We start from the raw sequence: 8,181 nt of genomic DNA, 5'->3' as shown, positions 1-8,181 counted from the left end.
TTTCCCAGCTATCGGATTCGAGGAGAAGCCAAGCGGGAGGTAGGAAATTCATAGCGTTTCGGTTGGTTCGTTTCGTTCTCTCTCCCTCGCGCGCGCGTGGTCTCGGGCGCCCGCCTTTTCGCGGGGAAAACCGCTGTGCGGGGACGGACGGCCACGATTTGTCGTGGCGCCGGCGCGCGCCACGTGGGGACGGGGGGTGGATGGGAATTTACGCCAACGCGACGGACCAATCGCTTGTCGGTCTCGCAAGTGATGCTGGACGGGTGGCGCCTACCGGTGTTCGTGGCTGCAGAGGTAGTAGTCCACTTCCAGTCTTCCACAGCTCCATCAAAGCAGCAAAAAAAGTTCACTTCTGCGGTGAAAATTTTGACTTTGAGAACCTACCGTGCGTCATTGACACGCTACTGCATGGAGTCTGATAGTACAAACCAAGCATAGAGAGCAAGCTGTCTCTATAATTTAAGAATTAAGATCGAACTGTATATCAAATTTAATGTGGTTTGCTTTCCATTATGGTGTGATAGATGTTTCTGAGGTTTTATAGTTTGATAGTTCCGCTACTGATATCTTTCAATTTTATGGTGATATTGTTTACATTTCTGGTGTTACCTGTTTCCCATTCCATTTCCAAGTACAGAAGTGGTCAATTACGGGAATGGATCGAGTATTTCACGGACCGTTTAGGGCTCTATGTTAACTAGACACTATCACGTTACAATAGTTAAAACAATACGGTTTCTAACCATTACTAAAATACTTTATTACTAGTCATCTTTCCTTTATTAGACTCAATGCAACGAAAAATTTCCTAATAAATGCTAAGAGTCGACTCTATGCCGTTCTCATACGTAGCAACCATATTTCTTTTTCCTTCTTCCTCTCTCTTCCACGTCACCAAATATACTTTCATAACAATAAAGAGAGACCGCTAATAAATACTATTGTACATGCCCTAAGTGGGTTAAGTGTTTGTTTGGTTGTTGCCTAACACTGCCACAACTCAATTTGCTATAGGTGTAGAATAACAAATAAAATGTGGTTAACAATTTGTTGGCCACACAGTGTGAAAATGTTTGGCTAGAAAATAAGTATATAATATATAGACCCATGAAATAAGAAGGTGTGGTTTGTCGTAACTGAAACAAACAACCAAACACTAAGCTAACAATTTGTGATATGTCTAATGTGTGATGTGGTAACGGGTGACACTTAATCAAACATCCCCTGATTACTTCAGACGCAATGTGAAAGTGAAAACGCTCACTACTCACCGCACGTACCTGCATGTTGACTCATTCGCGCGGTAATTGTTTAACAACTCCTGCCACGTAGCAGGCGCACACCGTATCTATGATCCTAACCAACATCAAGCAAATATTATAACCTTTTTTTCTCAAGCCCTATTCGCAACGCAATTTCATGGTACGTCTTGGTCCAGAGAAAAGGCGGGCGAGTGGGATGGGGAGAGCAGAGAAGCTAGGGGCCAACCGAAAGGGAAATCCTGCCGCCTCTCATTCATCATCATACCCATACCCGGTCGTGATTACCGGTGATTCTTCTTCGTCTTCTCGAATATCTAGGGTCTCGGGAAAAGGGTGGAGAGGGGGGTCGGGGGGCGGAAAAAGAGCAGAGGAGAGCACACAGTTGCTGGAATTCCCGTGGTCGTCGTCGTGGCTGGGTCTCGTGGCGGTACGGTGGTGTGGTGATGGGTCTCATGTGCGCACGCATGTTGCGTGGGGGGGAGAGTCCCCCGACGGAAGAAGGTCCAGCATGACTGCCTGCCAGGCTGCATGCACGGGATGGCCCATGGTTTTTTTTGCCTGGACCGCGCGCGCGGGTAGTCGTAGGCGTGGTGATGACGATCAGAAAGGATTGGAATCGATAGTATCTTTTGGAAAATGGCGCTCAAACGATGAACGATCGATCATATTTATCATTTAAATCACGTTGTATCGATATCAATACAAAAAAAATTAGAAAAATAAATTTTATATATAACATAAATGGTAAATGGTTGAAAAACGGTATGAAAAATTTAGGCTGCGTTCGTTGCTGTGTATCGGAAACACATGCGCACGAAAAATAGAGCAGTACGGTTTGAAAAATTTAGGCTGCGTTCGTTGCTGTGTATCGGAAACACATGCGCACGAAAAATAGAGCATTACATTAGCAGTGCGATTAATTAAGTATTAGCTATTTTTTATAAAAATGGATCAATATGATTTTTTTAAGCAACTTTCGTATAGAAACTTTTTTAAAAAACACACCGTTTAGTAATTTAAAAAGCGTGTACGCGGAACACGAGAGATGTGAGTTAGGAAAGTTGGAAAAAGAACTCAGCTATAGAAATGATGCCCAGTCGATCAGGAATTTATGTCACCATTTGTACCAATAGCTGCCCTTTTGCCTGCTCCCTATATGGCTATATCCCACCGCTCACTTTGTGTCGCGTGCGCTAGCCGTTTGGTGAGAGTAAGGGGGTGTTTGGATCCAGGGATGTAAAATTTAGGTGTTATATAGGGTGTCGCATGGGGTGTTCGGGTACTAATAAAAAAACTAATTACAAAATCCGTCCGTAAAGCACAAAACGAATTTATTAAGCATAATTAATCCGTTATTACTGTAGCACCACATTGTTTAAAAGATTTGTCTCGCAAAATAGTTGTATTCTATGTAATTACTTATTTTTAGTATATATTTAATACTTTATATATGTGTTAAATGTTTGATGTGACATGATGTAAAATTTTTGTGTGGCACTAAACAGGGCCTAAGATATAGAGTGGAAAGGTAGGGGGAGCCTGGCATGCACGCACCGACCATGCCGGTGCTGCGTGCCTGCGTCGCTGATGCTTCAACGTACGTGCCGGTAGTGGCGCACCGCGCACTGAATTCCGTATCGATCGATTTTGTCGGTCACTGCAGCCGTAGACCGTCGTCCGTAGGCACTGTGTGACATGCAGGCCCCGATGCTCATGTACCCATGCTAGTACGCCTACCAGGCAGCGGCCCTACGTATGTGATAAACTACGTACATGCGTGATGGCCGGTCAACGTTACCGGCCTATTCATCTGGTGCGCCCACGGACACACAATCGGCTCAACGATGGGAATATTGTCGCGGCATATGGAACAGAACGTTATGGACTGATGCCAGCGAGCATGCATTCGGGGAATTGGAGTTTCGCGAGCCCATTCAGGTTTGCTGCCCCGACCGAAATGGTGTTTAATTTGGGTTTTAGGCCCAAAATGATAGTACCGAAAATATTGGCAGCCCAGACCAACCCCAAATGTACTATCTAGAGAGGATCCTGAAGGTGAATATATATAAGGGTTAAGTCCGATTTACCCTCTAAAGTATAATACCAGACATAATACCCTCTTAAACAATTTAATCCGGACACTTAACCCCCCGCGACCAATTTTGGCTGGTTTTACCGGTTTGATCTGACATGGCACACCTACATGGTAAATAATGTAGCAGTAACATAAAAATACCCCTCCCTCTCTCTCTCTCTCCTGTGGAAAATTCTCCAACCCAAACCCCTAACCTTAGCGGCGCAAGCGGAGCTGGGCGGCACGGCGGCGTAGGGGCGTGGTGAAAGGTGCGTAGGTGGGACTGTGTGGTGTAGCGGCGTGGCGCAAGCACGACGCTCACACGGTAGTGCGGCACACCCGCGGCGGCGCGGCAAAAGTGTAGCGGTGAGGCACACACACGGCGGCGAGGCGCAAGCACGGGATAGGTAGAGCACAGGTATGCCACAGAGCTCAAGCATGCCACGAGGGTCTACTTGTTCGTCGAGTGGAGGCGGCAATGTGGGTCGACCAACTCCAGTGCCAGACAGAGAGCGCCCGCTAGAATATGAGCCGACCGTGTTCTGCAAATGTAAGAGAAAGCAGCAAGGTGGATCTCTTGGAGTGAATTGCATCCTGGAAGGAGGTATTTGGCTTACCTGAATAGACAGGCTAGTACTCCCTCCGTTTCAGGTTATAAAATGTTTTGACTTTTGTCAAAGTTAAACTATTGTAAGTTTGATTAATTTTGTAGAAAAAAGTAGTAATATTTTTAACCCAAAACTAATATATTATAAAAATTTATTTAATTATAGATTTAATGAAAATATGTTGGTGTTGTGAATATTACTACCTTTTTCTATAGAATTAGTCAAAGTGAAAGTAGTTTGACTTTGGCTAGAGTCAAAACGTCTTATAACCTGAAACGGAGTTAGTACATTTTAAACCAAGTTGAATCATGTGCTTTTCTGATGTTGAATTGTAATGGGGGTGCTGAATCTGTAGGATTTTGGGGTTGGTATGATGATGGGGAGAGTACTCCTTTCCTGAAACAATTGTTGAATGATCTGTGAGACACTGTATACTCCAGTAGGGAGGGGATCAAAGAGCTTCGATCTGCACTTATTGATGTAAAGGTGCAGATGGAGTCCAATGCTGCTAGGCAAAAGGAATAGATGGAAGCAATGGGGAAGCAAAAGGATGTTGGAAATGCTAATCTAGTTGCTAAAATTAATATATTAGAGAAGGAAAGATGTGTGCTTAGAGTATGTACAATAGCATGCTATAAGCTAATTATAAACATATTTTAAAGAGATAAATGAAGATAGAGAAGAGCAGCGGGCTACAAATCTGTAGCCAACTACAGCACGGACTCCAAGACATAATGTGTGTATGACATGTGGGATTAGGTATTAATAGTATAGTAAGCAACTATTGTATGAATTAACTATTACATTGGCTGTAAATGATTTAGAGCTAGTGGTGGGCTATACTATTAAACTTGCTCTTATGCAATTAATCCTTCAAGCATGCAAGCTTAGAGTCATTACCTTGTCTGAATGCGTGGAGAATGAGGCAATGCGCAAAGGAAATTGAATTTTCACACCCAGATTAGTGTGTATTTAATATGCGAAAGAAATCATGGGCCACCTTCACGCCTTGATCTTCGCAAGGAAATATCTACGCCCTGTAAAATACAGAGGGAGTACTACGTACGTAGTTCAAAGAAGTATGCAAAGCATACGTTTGGTTAGAGGGATAGGTTGGATTGAATTGGATCGAACCTCTTTTTCATAGATTTGGTTTGAGATGGCTGGGATGGGTTGATTTTTTTAGAGGAATATTCCCCTCATATCCGGGACCAAATCATTCGGCAAAAATGAGCGGACGAGTTTGACCCACCTGGGTCGGGCACACGGCGTGAGCCACGCCGCTTCGCCCCGTGTGCTCGCACGCTTGACCACCTGCTTGCTCGCACTGTCGCCCGTTGGTCGTGCTCCTCCACGCACCGGCTTGCTCGCCCGGTCGTCATCGAGGTGAGCTCCTCTGCTAGCCTACTCCTCTGCTTGCCCGACAGTCATTGCGCTCCTCTTCTTCCCGCCCACTTGCTCACCCCCTTGTGCCGTTCCTCTTCCTTCTCACCACCAGCTTGCTTGCCCACATGCACCGCTTTCTCCTCCACTTGCTTGCTTGCACACCAGACTGCTCGCCCGCCTACTCGCACCTGCACCTCCGCCTACTGGCGAGCTCCGCCCACCTGCTCGCTTGCCTACTGGGCCATTGTCGAGTCGAGCTCCTCCGTCCAACTGGCGACCATCACGCACCTCCGCCCGCCGTCGTCCATCTTGCGAGCCTGCCCCTCGCCGCTCTTCCTCTTGCTTGCCTCTGGTTTGCTTGCCTGCCCGCCGGCCCATCTCACTCACCGCTCCTTTGCCTGCTTGCGAACTCTGCCGGTGTGCGGACGGCTTGCTCACTCGCACGCCGGCCTGGTCATTCATAGTGGTTGCAAACGGTGTCCATCCCATCTCTCCTTCATCTCTTCATGCAAACAAAAAATCGGGATCGTCCCATCCTACGAATCAAACATGCAAGTGGAATCGTCCTAACCCTAAAATCAGGGAAGGTTTCATAACATCCCATCTAGTCGTGAAACCAAACACATGCTTAGAAGATACATGATATAAAGGTGAGAACCATTGTTTCTTTCATTCCATTATCTAGGGTGTACAACAGTGAGATTCATCTTCTCTATCTATAGGTATAGTCATGAGTTCCTTTTATATTCAGTGAGTGGTTTATGGAAAAGTGTTTAAAAATTTTGAAAGAAATAACAAGATAAATTAATATGAAATATATTACTCACAAACATGCAAGTTCAAATTCAGCTTCTACAAGTTAAAAAAATAACAAATATAACCATGAATGTACATTAACTATTCAATTTAATTTTTTTTGTTGTAACTTGTATAAGCTGAATTTAGCCTTACATGTTTGTGGAGTGATATATTTCATATAAATCAATGTTTTCAATTTTTTAATTTTTTTTGATAATATTTAGATGATATGTAAAAAACAAGAGGATCTACATTTTCTTGAGGGATGAAAATCTATCTCCATGGATTATAAGAACATCTCCAACATAGTACTAATATTATATTCCCAAAAAAATATGGATTGGGACCATTAAAAAAAATTAGACTCTAAAATCTTTACCACCTCAAAGAGAGAACTAAAAATTGGATCCCATAATATAGTTTGTTGGCCCCGTAGGATGGTTGGGCCCTGCTTTTGGTAGCTACTGTTTCTTTCACCGGCGCAAAAGCCAATAGAGGAATGACCACGCGCTCGAGCGCTACTTCGGAGACCTCCCCTGCGTCGAGGTGATCGGCGAGCCCGGCCGGTACTTCGCCGAGACGGCGTTCACCCTCGCCACGCCCACGCGCGTCATCGGGAAGGGCACCCGCGGCGAGCTCCGGGAGTACTGGATCGACGACGGCCTCTACGGCCCCCTCAACTGAAGCCTCATGGACCACTACGTGCTGCGCCCGAGGCCGCTCGCCGCCGGCGAGGACACGACGACGACGCACGCCTCGATGGTGTTCGGCCCGACGTGTGACTCTCTGCGACTGCAAAGAGGACAACGTCGACGACGGCGGCAGCGGGTACGGCTGCAAGTACCCTGCATCCACAGAAACAAAAAAAACCAAATAATCCATCAGAGAAATCACGGTAGAACGACCTAAGAAATCACGGAATGGCACTTTCTGGTAGCTCATCGTCTCCTCGTCGCCGGCGGGAGCTGTGTCCGCACGCCGGGAGCACGTGGACGCGCTCGCCGCCGTCCGCCAGCTCCGACAGGCAGATGGCGTGTCCGCCTCAGCTCTGACAGGCAGATGCAGCGCCGACCGCCCTTGACCTATCGGTGTTGGCGCCGTCGTCGGACGCCGGCTTGGGCTGCTGCGGCTGCGCCCGCTCCCCGGAGTCGCGCCGGCGGGCGAGGCAACGGATGAGGCACCGCGCGGCGGCGCGCTGTCGCATATCCTCGATGTGCACATGCTCTTCCGTCGCGTCGACGCTGGATTGGGGCGCATCGACGCCGTGCACGCCATCGCGGGCCGGGCGCCGCCGCTCCTGCTCCTCCTCCGCGGCCTCGTCGTCCCCGCCGCCGTGGTGCTCTGCGTCAAGCACCACCGTGGACGGGCCCGCTCGGGCCATGTGGGTGGTCTCCCGCAACGCCAACCTCCGGGCGTTGGTGCACGTCGAGGAGACCTGCAGGCTGCAGCTACCGCCTACACCCGGAGCAGCCAGACGAGTGGACGCTGTTCTGGAAAGAGACGAGCATCCGGTGCGCGCCCGCTCCCCACGCCCCTCGACTGTCCTCGCCGGCGGCAGCCATGCCCGCTCCCCGCGCGCGCTGTGCCGCCGCTGGTGATGATGAGTCGATGAGGATGACGACATGAGAGAAAGGACGAAATAGTGACGGGAGTGGCATGGGTTCTAGTTTTAAAAATTTCCAGTGGCACCTAGCTGATAACGTGAATAGTAGTGGTATTTTTTTTTTATTTGCCACATTTACAGTGACATGTATCCAATTAACACTTTAAATTATGTTAGGAGGCTTAGGGGGTGTTTAGATGGGGCTAAAACTTTTTAGCCCATGTCACATCGGATGTTTGGACGCTAATTTAGAGTATTAAACATAGACTAATAAAAAAACTAATTTCATAAATGAGAGCTAATCCGCGAGACGATTTTTTTAAGCCTAATTAATCCATAATTATCAAAAGTTTACTGTAGCGTCACATTGTAAAAATCATGGCGTAATTAGACTCAAAAGATTCGTCTCGCGAATTAGTCCAAGCTTATAGAATGGGTTTTGTAATTAAT

The 8,181-nt window shown here is 47.1% G+C and overlaps 1 pseudogene; it reads left to right on the top strand.

Moving 5' to 3' along the window:
* Positions 1-6,818: 6,818 nt before the first annotated feature.
* LOC127766356 (uncharacterized) lies at positions 6,819-7,754 on the top strand (annotated as a pseudogene).
* The last annotated feature ends 427 nt before the right edge of the window (positions 7,755-8,181 follow it).

The sequence above is a fragment of the Oryza glaberrima genome, chromosome 3, assembly GCF_000147395.1.
Source record: "Oryza glaberrima chromosome 3, OglaRS2, whole genome shotgun sequence".
Lineage (NCBI taxonomy): Eukaryota > Viridiplantae > Streptophyta > Magnoliopsida > Poales > Poaceae > Oryza > Oryza glaberrima.
This window is presented reverse-complemented; position numbering and strand designations above follow the sequence as displayed.